Source organism: Pinus tabuliformis, chromosome 5_2 (genome assembly GCF_031772625.1).
Source record: "Pinus tabuliformis cultivar Carrire ecotype Pingquan chromosome 5_2, CPIR1, whole genome shotgun sequence".
NCBI classification, from domain to species: Eukaryota; Viridiplantae; Streptophyta; class Pinopsida; order Pinales; family Pinaceae; genus Pinus; species Pinus tabuliformis.
Window position 1 is genome coordinate 37,048,091 of NC_142306.1, and position 21,313 is coordinate 37,069,403.

Sequence of the window (21,313 nt, forward strand, 5' to 3'; positions counted from 1 at the left end):
AATAGACATGCCAGAGAAGGGAGGGTGACATTTACAAGGCCAACAACCAGGTCTGGAGTCATCTAGAAGGCCGGTTGTTAGAACAAACTCGCCCAAACTGGATCAACGCAGGTCCATAACTGCACTGGAGCGCTGACATCGCAGCTGAATAACAAAGAAGGTCATGTCAGCACGATCAAATACGAATAGCAGACGCGCTGTCACATGAAATTCGACCAGCGTGGGAAACCCGTGTGCTTCCGCGCTGGGAGCGCATTCCGTCTATTATGAAGCGCTCGTCAGCGCATTTATCTTGACAACAGTCACGCTGATAGCAAAAACTTTGGAAAAGTGCGTCATTTGGCAACATTAGAGAGCTTGAGCATGATTAACTTGGACTCATGACACAGTAGGAAGACTGACAGGGAGACAGTGACAAATTACTATGTAACAGATGCCCCCTAAAGCATGAAGCCCGAGAGAGTGGGAGGGGTGAAATGCTTTACGAAACTGGCTGAACTGGAACACCACCAGGAAGAACCTGCACGTATGTACATCTGATAGTTCTGATAATCAATTACATGTAGTCCAGGCATGGGCGCAGCCATCCAAAAGACATACGAAGGAGGTCTGTGGTATGGACGCAGCCACCCAGCTAAAGAGACCATGATGATAATAAAGGTATGGTCGCAGCCATCCATGAAGACTCAGGCATGGGCGCAGCCATCCATCAATGAGTCATGTAATGATTATAATAATCCACAAAATCGCAACCTGGATTGCAATAGACAAAATCCAGGGTCTTGCGCTCCATCTCGACCCGAACAAAGTACAAGTCCAAGCATGTGAATATGGGAGTTGAAGTCGAACATGCAAGAACATCGTCTGATTACCAGTCAATGATGAAAACTATTAACAGACGCGAGAGAGACCACCAATAATGACAATGGTCCTCAAGGTACTATAGGTACAATCCATGGCGTGCGAATCAATGAGCTGGCGTCGAACACCTGCAGAATCATTCGATCGGAGGCCAATGAAGAAAACCTCGCGTCGAACACGAAGAACCTGCCATTGAGGCATGCAGGCGCTAAGGCAACGAAGGGAGTCTCTAGATCAGCTTCCTGGATAATGAGCTGAAGTCGACAGGAAGTGACCTTAATCAAAGGTGGGCCATAGTGTTTCCCACATCATTGACACGAGACAGAGGAAGAATGTTGTGGTGAATCAAAAGTATGTGAGGTATCAGAGGGAGGTTGTAATTCTACAGAGGTCAACTTCTCTTGAACATATCGGTGGCACGACAGTGGACTTGGCAGTATTTGACATCAACGGATCAAAGGTCATGGTGATGAGGCAATGAGTAGATGAGAGGTCAAACAGGATAACCCAAACCCACGAAGGCTAGTGTAAAAACAAGATGAGATGTCCCCACCCAGACACGAATGCAGACAAGTGCCATGTTCAAGAGCGACATACTGTCGACACGACAATAATTATGATTTCGTTTTCCCCACAATTCCTGGCAGGTACCCCGATTATTTTTGGATGACAAGCTTGACGGGGATAGCATATGCTTGGAACGCGTCATTTCGACGGAGTTCGATGTCATTAAGTTTTAACGAGTCCAACAAAGGAAGAAATCGGCGTCTTTTCCTATTTAGAGAGTCTGAAAAGACAGCAGAAAAGAAAACTCCAAGGGGGTCGTTTTTCATAAAGTTGTGTCTCTCGAGCCCGAAAAAGTATAAAACAATGCTCGAAAGAACCGCTCGACCAGTATGATCGAGGAGTACTTTTCGTAAGTAGTGACTTCGACCCGAAAAAGTAGAAAAGCGGTCAGAAGTACGTCATTTTGGAGCCAACAACGAGTTCAAAACGACAAAAACCCGGCAATCTTTTTTAGTTTAAACGGTCAAAAAAAGAGCTTTAAAGGCGACCACCTCTCATTCTTTTTAACGAGCCGAGAGGGCGGGCTCGGCCATATTTTCTTATTTTACGTCAAAAAAGAGCTTAAAGACGATGTTTCGGGATCAAGTGTGTATAGGACCGTTGCGATTCCACCGGTATGAGAATCTGCACAAGAAACACCGCACGCGTAAATCTGTTCGAGATAATACGGACCACACGCATAAAAACATAGTAAAACTATATTGGCACCAAGCACATGGTAAAAAACATCACAAAAAACCCACATTTATGAAAAATAATACTTAATTATGAAATTTTACCATAAATAGGGGGGGTAAAAAGGTTTTTTACCATTGTTACCATTTGGAGCTGTGGAGGACGTGGTGGAGCTGCGAGGTTGACGAACCAAATTCCATCCCGTGCACACATCAACCATCCCGAAGTCTGTTCCAGGTAGGTTCACCCTCCTCTGCGCTCCATTTTGAAGTATTTTAGCTGCATTCTAACGGTGGGAAGTGCTAGTTTGGGCGAATTTTTTGAACTTCAATTCGCTCTCGGTCAGCGCGGATTTCCTTATCGGGTCCGCGCTGATCGAAAAATATTTACACAGACCACCCCCGGATCAGCGCGGAAGAGTGATGTACTTCCGCGCTGACCCAGGAAAAATATCAAAGGGCGCCATGATCAGCGCGACTGTTTTTAAAACAGTCGCGCTGACGCCGCGAAATAAGTTTTTTAACAAATTGAACGTGTAAAACTTTATAGACAGGGCCCTAATGAATTTTTGTGATCATGCAGGGTAAAATGGCATTCGTTTGGCAAGAGAGAGCTCACGATAATGAGGATATAGTGGCATTTGCCGATGCTGGGTGCCGTAATGCGATGCGGGCGTGTGGGGTGCTCAAATTCTTCCTAACTCCGTGCCTGCGAGCGCAGCCTGACCTTCTTGAGTTCCTGATCAGAGCTTGGAATCCCACTGATGGGAAATTTGTGATTCGAGGCCGAGACATTGAGTTAGACTATACCGATATCTATTTCCTGACCGGGTTATAACGTCGAGGTGAGATTCCCATCCTGGAGGGGCAGCGACCTAGTGGTGAAACTTTGGATATGCTGACGGCCTGGGTGTGCCCACAGGCACACAAGACGCGGAGTGGGAAAGTAGCTATTCCTACGGTGGAGGAAATCGTCCTTCGGACCATACTCTTCATGGTGACTCGGGCAGCGGGCTCCTTGGCCAATCACGAGGCTTCGAAGACGCATCTTCTATTGGCTCTCGAATGTTTAAATCCCACTATATTCAACTGGGCAGCAGCAGTAACAACCAGTATGAAGAGACAGCTGACCAACTGCCGACGTGGTGAGTCGAAGCAGTTTGGCTATGGGTCGATTTTAGTCCCGCTCATGCTGGAGCGGGTACCAGCATTACAGCTACAGGACATGGTCGTGGATCCACCCAGAGGCCCCCGAGAGATGAGGGCCAGTCGATGGGGCCATGTCATGCCACGAGGAGGTGGCGGCCGACCAGTGGCATGGGGAGTATACTTCCGAGAGTGGCTGGATCGGCAGACTATTTTTGTGGAGGACTGGCCATATGCTGGCATAGACTTCCGTGGAGACCCAGACATGCCGCTGCCTGCTGGAGAGCAGTGGGACGATGGTGGTAAGCCACTTGATCTCTTTTTGATTTTTTATTTTTGTTAATGTTTTTGATTTTTCATGTACATGTCTTAACGATGAATGCTATGGTATGCAGATGTAGGACCGGCGAGACCCCTTGGTTTGGCCCCAGAGGCGCGGAGGGATGCTCAGGGCATCGGAGCTCTAGCCCTGGCTCCTCCGGGAGTCGATACGATGGAGACTGTGATACAGAACCTCGAGGGTTTACTGGCAGGGATTCCAGATTACCAGGGGATAGAGGAGGTCCCCATAGCATCTCAGATCCATACAGTGGGGGTAGAACCCAGGATGCACCGCCTTTTGAGGCGGGTGGCACGGGCGGCTGCAGATTATAGAGAGCATAACCCACCACAGTAGACATCTAGGTCTTTATTTCCTACTGATGGTTTTTTGAGAGACATGTGTCTCAGATGTACCGAGAACACAGGCCTTATCTAGACATATACACTTATTTTTTGAGCGCCTTGGTGCGCCACACGATATATATATATACATATTCCTATGGTTTATTATTGTGCTTTTATGTGCTTGCTTGTATGATGTTTTGATTATAAATTACGCAAATGTCTATCTAATACATGATTAGCTAATGCATCAGATAATGTGTTTAATCGTCGTGGAATATGTTGATATGTGATAAAATCAAAATTCCTTTCTAACAATTTAACACGTAAGTACAACCTTAAAATGTGACGGTCTCTGACGGAATATCGCCCATTGAGCTGATGGACGACAAGTTGAGAGTTTAGGTTAACAACCAATGTACGAATATTGAGATTAATCGCCTTGGCTAATAATTCAATAACAGCACTATATTCAGCGACATTGTTTGTAGTACATCCTAAACACACACTTTGAAGATCTATCAACTCACCGTGAGGATCGTAGATCACCCACGCCGCAGAGGACAAATTACGAGTGCTGCGGTAGGCACCATCAGCGAAACCAATATAAGGTGCACCCGACATCTGCACAAGAAGCAAAAACACAATAAGGAGCAATCACGCTTTTCACACCAAGCCAAAAACATGCAAACATACACACACACACTTGCTAAGACACACACATGTATAAATCGAAGTGCATGAATCATGCATAGTACTTTTTCAAGTACAGCCCATTGCGGGGCTTATCAAGAGGATTACCTTCGTAGTCAACTAGCTCGTACGCCCCTTTTTGCAATACTCTCTTTACAATATAAGGGCCTAGCCACATGGGCTCGAGTTTGCCTGCCCCCAGCTTGTCATTGGCTTGGTCGTATAGCAGGACAAGGTCTCCCTCAACAAAGGAATGAGGATGAATGGTATGGTCAAAATGAGTCTTGACTCTCTTCTTTTGAGCTTCGATGGCTAGAGAGGCTAGGCGACGGGTCTCGTCCAACTGTTCTAGATAAAGAAGCCGTTCCTCCACCGGAGTGGTGTTTGGAAGCAACTTGACGGCTATTTTCAACAAAGGAATTTCACATTCTATAGGAAGGGTAGCCTCCAGTCCATAAACTAGTTGAAATGGAGTGAAACCGGTGGCATCCTTCACAGAGGTTCGGTAGGCCCACAAGGCGGGAAACAACATCAGATGCCAATTAGACTTATGCATGTCAACAGTACGTTGAAGCATCGTAACCAAAATCTTGTTCACGGCTTCAACCTGGCCGTTAGACTGAGGATAGTACGGGGTCGAACTATCATGCCGTAAGCCTATTTGGGTTGTCAATTCAGTCATCATGTGATTACGGAAATGCTTTCCGTGATCTGTGACGATGGCCTGTGGAACTCTGAACCGCGTAATAACATGATTGAACAAAAACTGCGCCATTGTATGACCGTCTTCAATTAATGTGGGCATCGCCTCGACCCATTTTGTAAAGTAATCGACGGCAACGATAATAAACCCATGCCCCCCGGCCGAGCAAGGCTTACAGGTTGTATAATCAATGCCCGATTTCGCAAAAGGGCCTACGGTCACTATAGGGTGCAGCGGGGCCGGTGGCGCACGCATCTTCTGCTGGTATATCTGGAATGCATGACATGAGCGGACAGCAAGAATGCAATCCTTAAAAATGGAGGGCCAAAAATAACCAGCACGAAGGAATTTTTGAGTTGTGGCATATCCAGACATATGGCCACCACAGGCGCCAGAGTGGCAGTCATTCAGGACTTTCTCAGCCTCCTCAAGGGTAAGACATCGGCGAAGAACGGAGTCAACGCTGAGACGGTACAGGGTGTCCCCTATGATCCGATAGGGTTGAGATTGATGGCGGATCCGCCGCCGCGCATCTTTGGAGACAGCGGGGCGGAAAGAGGACGTTTGTAAATAAACGATAATATCCCCGTACCAGGGATCGAGGGTGCTGATCAGAAAAAGAGTTTCATCTGGGATATGATCCTCTGAAAGAGAGGGTGCAGAAGGAGATGGCAAAGAACAAAGTAATTCAGCAAAGACTAGAGACTTCTTAGACTTGGCAGCAGTAAATTCCAAGTCAAACTCTTGGAGGATTATGATCCACTTGGAGTATTTTCCCCCCAGCAACTGACGCGACAAAATGTACGTCATCGGGTTGCAATCAGAAATCACAATCGTGGTGCGCAACAGGATATAATGCCGGAAACGTTGGACGGCGCAGACAGTGGCCAATGCCAACTTCTCAACGTAAGCGTAGCGAGTTTCCGTATCCAGGAGGTTGCGGCTGAGGTAATAGATAACGTGCTCATTGCCGTCATCATCATCCTACACTAGAACCATGCCGATAGTGGTATCGGCGGCGGCCAGATAGAGAGTATAATCATGATGGTAGTTCGGAGGTCTCAATAATGGAGCAGAGACAAGGAGGCCCTTGAGTCGCTCGAAAGACTCCTGAGCAATAGCGTCCCAATGAAAGGGTGTGTCTCGTTTCAACAACCGTGTGAAACCCTTAGCCACCTCGGCATAATTCGGAATGAATCGTCTAAGGAAATTTTCTTTGCCCTGCAAGCTCTGCAACTGCTACAAAGAAGCAGGGGGAGGAAGATTCAGAATGGCCTCGACTTTGAGGGGATCCAGACGGATGCCTTCTTGGGAGACGATAAATCCGAGTAGTCGACCTGATTCAATGCAGAAGACACATTTATGAGGATTGAGCCGAATACGGTAGTGTCGACAGCGGAGAAAGATCTCGCGAAGATGGGAAGGATGGTCCTGACGCTTGACTGAATGAGCTGGAAGATCATCCAGGTACGGCTGTACAATGTGACGAATGTCATGAAAGGCATAGGACATTGCACGTTGGAAGGTGGCGTCGGCATTCTTTAAACCAAAAGGGAGCTTCTTATAGGCAAAAGTGCCCCAAGGACAGATAAAAGCGGTCTTATGTTGATCAGCATAAACGAGTAGATTTCGCTTCCTGCACACTCATCAATGAGATGATCGATGAAGGGTGTAGGGAAGTTATCCTTAGGACAGGCGCGATTGATATCACGGTAATCAACACAGACTCGAATAGTGCCCTGCTTTTTGTTCACAGGGACTATATTAGAAACCCAATCCGTCAGTGGAATGGGGTAAATGAAACCAGCCTTGAGAAGCTTTTCGACTTCTGCTTTGATGGCTGCGGCCTTTCGGGGGTGCACAGGGCGTAGGCGCTGACGAACAGGCTTAGCTCCTGGATACGTAGGTATCTCGTGCACCACTATACTAGGGTCGATGCCGGGCATCTCTTCGTAGGACCAAGCAAAGACATCACGAAATTCGCGAAATAGGTCAGTGTAAAGTTGAACTTCCTCTGGAGTGCAAGTGACTCCAATGTAAATGTGCTCAAAAATCCCTGGTTTCACAGAGATGTCGATGGGTTGGGTTTGCGTAATGTTTCCCATATTGCCCTCAGAAGATACTTGGTAAATTTGAATAGGTGTTTGAAGGGGCGAGGATGGGATACACAAAGCAAACTATTCGAGACATGCGATCATTTCCTGATGGGCAGGGAGAAACGAGGAGCGATGGTGATGATCTGACCAAGGGGGCTCTTCAAGAGACATGGTCTCTATGATGGCTTCATCGGAATGAAATATTTCCTTTAATGGATCCGAAGTAGCATCATCTCCAAGCCAAGGGAAATGAACATACGAATCGGGAACACTGCTCGGAAGAGCAGGTTCAGGAGGGGGAGCCAATGCAGCAACGATTTCAATGTAGTTGAGCTCGGCAGGACTCAATGGCATCATATCACCCCAGGATTCTATCTAATTAGCGGGAGGAAGGACCCATGGATCAGAACGCAGGGAAATCATGTTAATATGGGCGAGATTCGGAGGTGGGAGTGGAAAGACACCCATTAGGGCGGGATCCTTAAAGAGCCCAGCTCCCACACTCTCGAACGATTTAGAAGTATGCTCCACGAACGGCACATTACCTTCGGAAGAAGAGGTGAAGAAGGAGAGCTGGTCCACCGTGACAATCTTCCCTTGATGAGGGAAACAAATGACACAGAAAAGGGAGGAAGCCACAGCTTGCATGGCGTATGTCCAGGTACGTCCGAGGAGGAGGTTGTAGGTAAGATTAGCGTCGACAACTTCGACCTCCACTTCTATCGTCTTCCCTTCCAAGGAGATGGGAAAGCATTGGATAATACCCTAAGGACGGGACTCTCTTCCATCAAAGGCTTCTAACGTCGTAGGAGACTAGCTCAATGTTGGAGAACCAATAGCTTTCCAGCAAGCAACAGACATGATGCAAGTTGAGGCACCTTCATCAATGACTGTACGATGAATCGTTTTACCATTGATGATGACCTGTATAAGGAAAGCGATTTGGTGAGGCAGTCTCGGTGTATAGCCCTCGAGATCAAAAGAAATCAGATCCGAGTCAGCCGGGTCTATGCCACCGATGGCCGATAGCAAGGACTTCCTCTGGGAGGGGCAGCTCTGGAGGACTTCTAGAGCGGACATAGCAGACGGAGCCTGGGCTAAGTCCTCAACAATGCTGTAGTGCTGAGCAGCACGAGCATTCGGGTTGTAAGAAGACTTCCGGAGTACACCTTTTGGAGGGGGTCGGATCATCGTCTCAGTGCTGGGTCGTTCGATGTGGAGTGGACCAGAACTGGACGGAGGAGCGTTGGAGGGGACCTCCGGCTCTTTCCCGGCATGAGATGGATATTCTTTTGCTCAAGTGGTGACATGGATGGGAATCATCCCAGCCATGAAGACTTGAGAGCCGAATGAAGAAGAGGGTTGTGATGGATCTGCCACCATTTGGGTTTGTTGAGAAGGGAAAGGTTCTTTAAGTACAGCGAGAGTCCCAGGAGCACCTTTCAATAATCGACTAACTTCGGACCGCCTAGGGCAGTCTTTAGTGTAGTGATCCTCATCACAGATAAGATAAGGATACTTAGGTTTACGTTTGGCTCCTTCCTCAGGTGGAGGTTTAGGGGAGTCCTGTTTTGGCTGTTCGAATTTATTCTTGGCTTTCCCTTTCTTTTTCCCTTTCGAGGATTTATCCGCCGTGGTGGACTGAACGGCATTAACCTCGGAGGTACTTCTAGAATTAGACTGGCCCTGAGAAGCATTTCCATTAGAAGCATTCTGTTTTTGCTTCCCAGGGTTCACGGATGATTTCTTTGATGACGTGTTTACAGAGCCAATGACTCCGTCAACAGATGGTTTTGGCGGAGCTTTGGATGTTCCGGGTCTCGGGGCGTCTGGCAAATAATCATATAAAGTACCTGACTGAGAGTATACTAAGTCAAGGTACTGAGCATGCGCGATGGCTTGCTCTTCAGTTACACAAGCTCCCATGGCGATGTCTCGTGCAATTGCAAGGACAAAGGAAGTCGTGAACCAATCAGTCAGGAGCTGATCAGGAATCCAAAATTTGATCAGGGGACGACGCCGTCTCCATTCATGTATATGATCGGATATATGCGTGGCCGTGTCCTGTTTGAGAGACGTAAGGAGATGTGTCCCTGTCTCATACCGAATGGGTAACTGAAAATGAGTTAGGAATGCCATAGCCAGCGAGTTGAAGTCTTGAAATGTTCCGCGATTCAACTCAATATACCACTTAGCGACTGAGCCAGTGAGAGTCCTTTGGAAGAGGCGGAGCCAGATGGAGTCATCAAGCCATGAGTTGGATGAGCACCAAAGGTGATAGGTCATGACATGGGCTTGAGGGTCCTCACCAGCTTTGCCATCGAATTTCGGGCAAGCACCAGGTATTTTAGTTGGAACTGGTGGCCAATATGGATTATGAAGAATGGGATCATTCGTCAACTTGGACACATCTGGAAGTTCCAATGTCGCTAAGAAAGGCAACTGAGGATTAAAGGACATTTGTGGCTGTGGCAGAGAGGTAGTACCAGGGTTCCAACCAGGTGGTGGTTGCCCCCATGGACTTTGTCCGGACGGGCCTGGCCCATAAGGGTTCTGCCCATAGGGATTTTGTCCATAGGGGTTTTGTCCATATGGATTCTGTCCATAAGGATTCTATCCATATGCAGATAGTTGACCCTGGGGCTGCCCCCCAGCACCCCATGGATTAGCAACTTGACCTGCAAGTGCAACATATTGCTGCTGATAATTCTGGTAAGGAGTGACCTGCATCTGTTGATAATTTTGATAAGGGGTAAACTAAGTTTTCCCCTGGGGTTGCTGGTAGCTATACGTTTTCTGAGCTCCATACTGAGCCTGATAAGAAGGCTGTGTTTGGTAAGAAGGTTGGGGTCGGGGCCCACCTTGCATTTGATAACCAATTTGAGTTTGGGGCCCAGAGGGATGTCCTTGAACAGGTTGAGCTTGGACCATATGGTCGGAAGGTTGGCCTGGTTGGGTTTGGGACGGACCTGTTTGCCCAGAAGGATGAGCTTGCTGGGTACCAAGTTGTCCTTGAGCAACCGAGGGTTGTCCTTGCGGGACAGATGGTTGGGCGGGCTAGACGACCGGTTGACCTTGAGGTTGGTCGGCCTGTCCAAAAGGATGACTAAGCTGGGCAGTGGGTTGGCCTTGCTGTGTAGAAAGCTGACCCGCTTGCCCAGAAGGATGACTAGGCTGAGCAGTCGGTTGGCCCTGTTGTATGTAAGGCTGCCCCCCTGCCCAAAAGGATACCCCTGTTGGACTGTCGGTTGACCTTGTGGAATATAAGTTTGTCCAGCTTGTCCAGAGGGATAACCTTGCTGGATACCAGGTTGGCCTTGTTGGATGTAAGGTTGTCCTGGTTGTCCAGATGGGTAACCTTGCTAGGTACCAGGTTGCCCTGGATAGCCAGAAGGTTGAGTCAGATAGGTAAAATATGGACCGCCAGTGGCCGAAGGTTGTCCCTGATAAGGTGATCCTTGTGGGCCCCCAGATTGTCCTGGGTAAGACTGGCCATAATATTGTTGCCCCTGGGGAGTTTGCACATAAGATCGCTGGCCTTGGTTAGGTGGTCCCTGAAGCTGAGCAGGCATTGCTTGGCCCCCATGGAAAGAATTGGTACCAGGGTTCCAAGCAATGGATAACGGTACCGAAACCTCAACAAAAGGTTGAGTAGGCAAGGGTTGAGAAAGTTGAAGGTATTAACCAGTAGAATCGTAATAAAAGAGTGGACCCTGTGCATTCGGATCCTGAACAGCTTGTCCATAGGCATCATATGGCCCCCCTCCTGGAACTGGACCAGAAGAGGTTGGAGCACTTTGTGCAGGGTGGACAACTCTAGGCGAGAGTGTCGGCTGGCCATTACTCGCTTGACCGTGAGGGGGACCAGCACCAGTGTTCAAGGCTGAAGACGCTGTTACGGCACTAACAACCGGAGTTGAATTCGCTACACAAATAGTTGGATTCGTCGGAACTGAAGTGACAGGTGTAGTGTGGACTTGTGAAACAAAAGATCCCATGGTGGGAGTGATATGGGGATCCCACATGGTTGAAGCAGGAGTCCTGGCACTTACCCTATCCCTCAACGACTGATAGCGTGGGGGGAGCAGAGAAGTAGCTGGGATGGGAGTGTCGATATTCGACAACACAGGTGTCTCACTTACTCTAGGAGATGTCTCATCCATGTGAGAGGTAGACATTGGAGACGAAACACCAGGGGGGTCAAAGGAATATCGTCCTCGTCAGGCTCCCAAATGGGGTTCCAATGAATTTCGTAACCTTCGTCGTTCGGAGCGCGAGAGTTGATCGGTTGGATACTTGGGATGACAGGAAGAGTATCACTTACAACCGGTACCTCAGGAGCAGTGGAGGACGAAGACCCTTGCTCACTTGGAACAGGAGTTGACGGTTCAGCCAGGATGAAAAACTTCGAACAAAACCTAAGGGAATCTAACGATAAAGGACCCTACTCAAACTATTGCACACAAGATCTAACCAGGTAATTTTTATCGTGGCCAAATGAATTTTAAGACGCAAGGACACAACTTGACCTTTTCATGTTTTAAGAGTCGAGAAAAGGACAAAAAGGTGACTCTAGTCGCCTTCGAATGTTTTGTGAGCCCGAAGTGACAAACTGCTCAAGTGAGCCTTTTCTTTTAAGGAGTCTGAAAAGGATCAAAAGTGACTACTCTGGAGAGACTAGGCAAAGGGTTTACCAAACAAATCCGTAAAACTGCATATACACCTTGGCAGTCATATGAAAACCAAGGACTTCCCGTACAGCAGTCAATCTTCCCGAATGCTGTGTTCAGTGTGTTACGACTTGTAAGGCGGCAGACACGGCTTCCTGTGGATAAAGGATGATAACCTAGTGGGGTCTCCCCTATATACGCGATGGTACGTGGGAGCTCAAGTCCGTGCTAGACCACTATCGAGTCACAAAAGGAGGAATCACCCAACCGTAGTGTGAAACAACAGTGACTAGGTTTAACGATGCCGGAGCACGTCTCTAGCCTAGACCTCTAATTAGTGAGCGTTATGTTCCAATGCGTTTTTAAGTTCATTCAGTTCATTTTATGGTTGATCTTCGATTAAGTTTCAATTTCCAGGTCCTACCGTATGTAATCTCTCACAATTTCCTGAATGCAAACTATATGCCAAAGAATATCATTTCGTTCAATGAATACTAACTACGAGAGAGTTAAGGATTTTTCAAACAAAATGATCACAAACAAACAAGAGCTACTCTAATGCAGCTAATGGCGAATAAACGAAACTTTTCTTTCTTTTAAATTGCTTAATCAATGAAAAGCTTCTAAACTCAATTAACTAATTCAACGCAAAAGAGATTGTTCGTTTTCTCTTCAATGGAAAAGTGCACTAAACAAACTTTTGAGAAATAATAACAAACAAATGTGAAAAGAACCAGTTGACCCCAAACAACTGTAATCTGTGTCCGGGTAGTGAAAAGTAATCGAAACAATGCAAAGACTGGTTCAATAACAATCACCTAGACAACCAAGCAAAGCAAGCGAAGAGGAAGGTTTTCGCAAAACCAAAAGGCAAGCAGTAAACGAACCTTTGTGAACGAGTAACCAAACAAAACCAATCCAACGAAATTGGGATGATAAAACTAGGTCACAAGACACAAAAACAAGATTCGCCCAACAAGACTTCCCAAGAAAGTGCTTCAATCTTCAGACAATAGAAATCAAGTCATAAACCAAGTGAAAGAAGCAGGGGATAGCAAAACCAACAGGCTCAAGAGGCAGAATTGAAGAAATTCAATTCTACAGGTATCAGCGCGGGTGAGACACAGCAACAAAGCGCTGATCAGAAACCACGTGTAGCAACAAAGTGCTGTCAGCGAGGAAATACACGGCTTAACCGCGCTGGTTCGATTTTCAGAACCGTCGCGACTGTTCAGTGTATATACGCGATGATCACGAAGTCAACGAAACAACTATGCGATGGCAGTGCGACTGTTTTATTATAAACCACGCTGAGGCTAAAAAAACAGGCACAATCAAGCCAAAAGCTCCCAACCCAAGGAAAACACTCTTTAAACAATGAAGGCACCTCCCAAACTGAACCAGGAAAGCCAAAAACAGAGAAACTAATCCCCAATCTTTGAAAAGAGAGCAAAAATCAAACTCAAGGACAAAACATGAACACAAAAAGACAAAAACCAGCTCCAAGCTGTTCAGTTTGTAAACCAAACCGGAGATGGACTGAAGTGGCTTTGATCTACTTCGCTAATGCAGAGCAATAGCGTTTCGAAGGCTACCTGGCCGTGCTTCAGGCTCCGTCCAAAGTTTACAAATCAAACAACAAGGTAAAGAAGCTCCCCAGCGGAGTCGCCAAATTGTTGTGGAGGTAAATCCTCTCTGCGGACAGAGACGATCCCTACTAGCCCAGACCGGGTCTAGCAACAATCACACAATGCTATCACGCAAGTTCCTAATTGCAAATATAAAAGTAGATGGTGAGAACCTACTTGGATTCCAACGCTAGTGTTTGTCGAAGAGATGTTGCCTTCGTTCCTTTGCTTTGGCCAGTCACGATCCACACGATCTCCGTGATTAGATACCTGCACATGCAAAGAACAACACGAAAACAAGCGTAAAATCTAGTAGATGCAATTATATATCAGTCAGAAAAGATATAACTCAACATCAAACATGAAACAATGAGAGTGGAACCATAATGATAGTCATCTATTATTAATAAATAACAGAGAAGAGTACAACCAAAGTTCTGACGTCGAATCCTTCTCAAGAGGGTCCAGCCAGCAAGTCTCTCAAGCATTCACCCTTGGAGGTAGATCTCCCAAGACAAAAACTCTCTCTCACACAAGTTTACACAAGAAAGAAACACTTCACAACCTTCCTTAAGCTCTCTAGCAATCCCACACTTGTCACACCAACTACCTATCAAGTTCACACACTAGCAGCAACACTCCAAGCACTATCAATTCCAAACTAGTTGCTCATGGCAATGGTAGAGGCTTAAATAGGAGAAGGAGTCTCCATGAATGGTGGGAGGATGAGCTTATCTCCAAGGAAGGTGGCTCAAATGACAAAACAGACATGCCAGAGAAGGGAGGGCGACATTTACAAGGCCAACAACCAGGTCTGGAGTCATCTGGAAGGCCGGCTATTAGAACAAACTCGCCCAAACTGGATCAGCGCGGGTCCATAACTACACTGGAGCGCTGACATCGCAGCTGAATAACAAAGAAGGTCATGTCAGCGTGATCAGATATGAATAACAGATGCGCTGTCACATGAAATTCGACCAGCGCGGGAAACCCGTGTGCTTCCGCGCTGGCAGCGCATTCCGTCTGTTATGAAGCGCTCGTCAGCGCGTTTATCTTGACAACAGTCGCGCTGATAGCAAAAACTTTGGCAAAGTGGGTCATTTGGCAACATTAGAGAGCATGAGCATGATTAACTTGGACTCATGACACAGTAGGAAGACTGACAGGGAGACAGTGACAAATTACTGTGTAACACGGGTTTTTAGTTGTGGATTTCCCCAAGAAATAATTGTGTAATGTGTTGATTGAATTATTTCTCTTGTATGCTTTGTGATTTCTCGATCAATTAATTGTTTTGCTGATGAATTCAAGTCTTTTGTTTTACAAAATTACATAAGTAGCTTGAATCTACAAGGAATTTCTACACATGAATAATTAAATTATCTCCTAGATAATCAAAGCTATGAAGTTATAAAATATGAACTATGCATAGGTATAATAATTAAATGAAGTCTACTAGAAACATTATTTTCCATAAAGGTGAGAATGGAAGTTTAGGATAGATCTGTAGTTAGCTATACGATATAATTATTGATTTGACATCAAGAAGATATATATATATATATATATAGTTGTGGCTTTCCCCAAGAAATCATTGTGTAATGTGTTGATTGAATTATTTCTCTTGTATGCTTCTTGATTTCTCTATCAATTAATTGTTTTCGCTGATGAGTAGAGTAAATTCAAGTCTTTTGTTTTAGAAAATTACATAAGTAGTTTGAATCTACAAGGAATTTCTACACATGAATAATTAAATTATCTCCTAGATAATCAAAGCTAGGAAGTTATAAACTCTGAACTATGCATAGGTATAATAATTAAATGAAGTCTACTAGAAGCATTATTTTCCAAAAATGCAAGAATGGAAGTTTAGCATAGCTCACGTAGTTAGCTATATGATATAATTATTGATTCGACATCAAGAAGATATATATTTATATATATATATATATATATATATATATATATATATATCATAGTGGAATGGGCGACCGACACTATTTTTGGTGAGTATCAGCTCCCTCTATTCGAATTTCTTAGCTTCTCGGTGGGGGGGGGGGGGTTTGGTTTCAATATTGGGATTTTAATTCTATCATTGCATGTTTCTATTAATAGAGAATGGATTGGAGTTATCTTAGCACACCTATAAGTGTTATCGTAGTGGTTGGGTGGTTGAACCAGGGTGAAAGGTCACCTGTTGGTTGGTGGAAGACATGGCTCTGGGGGAAGCGGGTACTTGATTATGTCAGCTTGTGTGCCTCCTGCAAAATAATGTTGAAGCTAGTTAAGTTTCATTTACAATTAGACAACGCAGTACTCAGCTAAGAACAAGCCCTTTTAGCTTGGTCAAGAAGGTGCATTATAACTCGACAGTGAGAGGATTATGACCTTGTCATGGGTAGGGTATCTCTTTGTTTCTATATAGTTTTTTTTATTGTATTTCCTGGTGAATTTTTGGCTTTGACATCTTGGAGGGTGGATTTGGTCATTTGTAAGGTGGGACGGTTAGGAGAATAGGGGTCGAAAATGGTGTGCACATGAATCCCCTTTTCCGCGGTGGTTAGTTGTTTCATTCCTATCAATGATTGGACCCAAGATTGGTTAGCTAGGAGCATATTTATTCTCTGGATTTTGTTGGACATGTCTTTGTAACTCTTTGGCCAATCAATCTAGGTCGTGATCTCAAATTATAGCTCTGGCGATTGGGTTAGTCATGTCACATCAACAAGATCGAGTGAGGTGAGGTGTCACATATATCAAAATCGAGCCCAATGAGGGAACACCCATATGTGTCGTTGGATCGAGTATTTTCCTTCTTAGTATCATGAACTCACCCCTAGTCATATATAGGAAGAGATCAATATGAAGCCAGATGTGAAGACGGTGAAGCAGCACCCATACCGATTGAATCCTAAATACGAGGAAAAAGTGAGCGAATAACTCGATAAGATGCTTGCAGCAGGGATTATTAAGCCTATAGAGGATTTAGATTGGGTTAGTCCTATGGTGGTTTAGGAGAAGAAGACAAAGGGTGAAACCTGGATCTGCGTAGATTTAAGGAAGTTGAATGATGTTGTGTATATGATCCATTCCCTATGTTGTTCAATGATGAAGTCTTGGAAACATTGGAGGTCAAGAAACCAACTCATTTATAGATGGGTTCTCAGGGTATCACTAGATAACGATGTGTTAGAAGATCAAAGTAAGGCTATATTACTATAGAATCAGGCTCTTTTCAGTATACAGTTATGTCCTTTAGACTTAAGAATTCCCCTGCGATCTTTTCTAAGGTGGTAGTCGCAAGCTTTAAAGAATTTGTTTATAAGTTTTTGGAGGTTTACTTTGATGATTGGACAGTGTTTGGATTAGTGAAGAAGCATGTTTCCAGCCTTCACCTAATGATAGATACTTGTAGGAAGTATCAAATATCCCTTAATCTGAAGAAGTGCATATTTTTCGTACCATATGGGATACTTTTGGGCCACATTGTTTGTAAGCAAGGGTTGATGGTGGACCCTACAAAAATTACAGAGATTATCAATTTGGAGCCTCCGAGGAATGTAAAATAGTTTCACACAACATTGGGTCATACAGGATACTATAGGAACTTCACCAAGGCATATGTGCAAATTATTGTGCCCATGGAGAAATTATTGAAGAAGGATGCAGCATTTTTATGGGATGATGATTGCCAGAAAACTTAGATGTACTAAAGGAAAAAAGGTTACAACACCTATTCTATTGTCTCCTAACTGGAAGAAAGAATTCCATGCACATGTAGATGCATCCTGAATAGCATTAGGAGTAGCGTTAACCCAACCAGGCACAGGTGATATTGACCATCTGATTATGTTTGCAAGCAAGAAGGTTTCTAAGGTAGAAAATAATTATTCAACCATGGAGCACGAAGGATTGGCAATGGTATATGCACTACAAAAGTTCAGGGATTATTTTTTGGGTGCGCACTTCAAAATGTACACAGACCATTCCACATTGAAGTACTTGGTCAAAAGGCCTGTGTTGGGGGGGGGGGGGGGGGGGGGGTGGGATTTATAGGTGGTTACTTCCCTTTCAGTAATACAACTTTGAGGTAGTTGTGAAGCCATGGAGATTGAATGTTGGACCGGATCACCTTTCAAAAATTGAGAATGGCGAGGAACCTAAAAGTCTTGATGAAGGATTACTTGATGTGCAACGCTTTGTTGTGCACGTCACAGATGAGAATTTTTGTAGACATAATTCAATTCTTGTCTACAGGTATAGTTCCTAAAGGGTATACAACACAACAGAAGAAATAATTGGTGGTCTGTTGTAGGGAAAAGTATCCGATTCGGATGACCCTATCCCACTCTAAGGGTGATAGTACCTCAGCAACAACTGTAAACAAAACTACTTAAGGTTTACTTATTTATGAAAGCAAGAGAGAATGAAGAAATGCACTAACTGTTGCCTTGCACTTAATGTCGAATCCAAACTCTTCTCTTTGCTTGCTTGCTCCCAGCTCCTTGCTCTTTTGCTGGCCCAGCTACAATGAGATCCTGCAAAATAACAAAGAAGGAAACTACAAGAAGCATGCAATCATAACTGATTCAAGGATTAGCATAAATCAAATATACAATTATCACAACACATCATTGAAACAAGTGCATATAGAAGAACCTCAATAGCTTTTATTAATGGAAGAAGTAAAGTTCTGAGAGTGTTACAACCATTGAAGGCCCCAATCCAGCAACACCTCCCAGCAAAAAGAATTTCTCCTCTTCACCTCCTTCAAGCAATCACCCAATAGTTCTATAGTGAAACCAACAGCATATCATTACTTTGCACAAAATTCCAACCTCCTGAGCTCATAGGAGAGAGCTCAATATATAGATGAATTGAGAAAGGATGAGTCAGCTTGCAACTGATGTGTAGCTGCCTTGTGTCCTCTCTCTCTTCAGTTGATCTTCAGTTCTTGAGTCCACTTGGAGAACCTTGCTTCCACTTGGAGAAACAGAGCCTCTGACTCATCACAAGGCGAAATCCCTGATCCAAGTGTCATTTTTGGAAGATTCCAGAGCAATGACTCAGTGTGCCACTTGTCCCATCTCGCTCAGCGCAGGTGGCCTTTGTTCTACCTGCTTTGCAACGCAGGTACACCATGGAGGAGATGAGTTTCAGCGCAGAAGCCTAGTGGAGCACCTGCTTTGATTTCAGGATTGCTTGTTTTTGAGTGTTTTCAGGTGGAGAACTGATCTGAGAGCTGTTGGTTTGTTGACCTTGTTCCTCTAGGGGTAGGAACATCATGTTTAGGGACTTTGGATCCCTTGGATTATTGACAATTCATGCCTGATGCTGCAAGGCACAAAATTGTCTAAACAGATGCCCCCTAAAGTATGAGGTCGTTTATCGGGTGAAATGCTTTATTAGGAGGATCCGAAGTTCATTCAATCTGCTGAGAAGTGTCCTGTAATAAGATACAATACAATACATTATTTTTCATACTTTTTCATGATCTAGCTGAGGCGGGCATTCCCATGCTCAGCTTTATAAATTCATTCTGGTACATAGAACAGACGATCGTCTAATGGTAGACTGATAATTCTCTGCTGAAATTATCATCCTTTGAGAAGGATGATCATCTGCTGCAATGATGTACACATCAAATGTCTTTATATCCTGAATATATATCGCAGCCCGGATGGATGAAACTAGATCCGGGGTCTTCAATCTCTTCCGATCTTCACTCAATGTACAAGTCGATCCATGTGAGAATTTCTTGAAGTCGAACATGGAAAGACATCGCTTGATTACCGGTCAATGATGTAAACTGTTAACAAGCGCGAGAGGAATCACCGATAAGGATGATGACCCTCGAGGTACAGCAGTACAATTCACATGGTGGGAATAAAGGACTTGGCGTCGACCACCATGCAAAATCCTCTGGTCGAAGGTCATTGATGTATACCTGTCGCCGGAAGTGAGAAACTTGCCATTGAGGCATGCAAGCTTCAAAGTACTGAAGGGGTTGTTCCTAGATCAACTCCTTGGATAATGAGCTGATGTCGACAAGGAGCGATCCGTCAAAGGAGGGCCTTAATGAATCCCACATCATTGACACGGAACGGAGCTAGTGATTGTGATGAGGTGAAAACAAACTATGATGTATGATTCAGGGTGGCGGTCATGAAATGGATGAAGGACAATGTATGGCAATGGATGGGACACGGTTGAATCTTTGCAGAACAACATCTCTTGAACATATAACGACACTGATGTGATGGATTGGTAGCATTACCCCAACTGTGGATGGTGTGGCGAGGACCATGGTGATGAGACCGGTGAATGAAACAACCCAACCCGATGTGATACGGAGGACAAAGTGTCATGTTCAAGAGTGACTTGCTACCATTAAAGCTGTGAGGTTCTCCCAATTTTTCCCCAGTCATTGCTGACCAGTACCTCTTTATTTTTGTCAAGCTTGAGGAGGATAACATATGCTTGTTCTATAACCTGCCCTTCGGGCAAGCCCATCGCTATGTTTTAACGAGCCTAGCGATAGGGAAACTCGTTCTCGTCTAAAGACAAGTTTGTCGCTATTTAATAAATTTAACGAGTCTAACGACAAGGATAACTCGGTCCTTTTCATTTTTAGAGAGTCTGAAAAGGTACATAAAGTCAACTCCAGAATTCCTTTTTCGTCATCTAATCCCTTAAGTCCGAAAAAGTATAAAACAATACAAAAGGGATGAGTTTTCGGTACTTTTAACGAGCCGAACAAAACAAGCGCTCGATCTTTTTGTGCAATAATCCCTCAGGTCCAAAAAGATTAAAATCTAGAGGAGGGATAGCTCTTTCGGTTGTTTAACGAGCTGGAAGGCCAAAACTCGGCAAACTTTTCATATTTTACGAGTCAGGAGAAAAGAGCTCAAAGAAGACTCGTCTTTTGAGGAACGAGTGATAAACAGGGATAGCAGCAGATTCCAGGTACAGGTTGGAATTTTCCAATCACGGCAGTGTCACAAGGATGGCTAAGTGAAATCACTCTTCGCAGCTGTCCCTCAAAATGGGTAAACAATCATATGGAGATGAACGATTGGCCAAATGAACGGATGGAGGTGATACTGCAAGAACACGACCAAGGGCTTTAATATGGCTGTCAAAGGTTACATTTACCAAGGTTATTTACCGGTTCATTTTTCTGGGTGAGCTTGAACTCTAGGGGAAGATTGCTCACAACTTATGTTTATTTTTTAACGAGCATGAACTATGTGCTAAAACTGCTCGGATCTTGCGTTTATTTTTTAACGAGCATGAACATTGCTAAAACTGCTCGATTATACCAGTCTTAATACAAGGAACGCCTCAGGTGAGGTAGTCATATTTAAGGAGCTATACCTCACTAGTTACTCCAATTTGGCAAGTTTTAACTTTTGCCCCACATCCTTTCTTTGTGCAAGCTGGAAACGGCTAATCCTACGAGTTTAAAGGGTTAGACCTACAGGTTTAAAGGGAGGACCTAAAAATTTAAAAAAATAAATAGTCGTCCCGTGCTTGCACTCCAAAAGGTTTGCATGCCCCCAGGTATAAAGTATAATTTCAAGGCTACCCCTCCTCTGTCCCACCTCTGTTT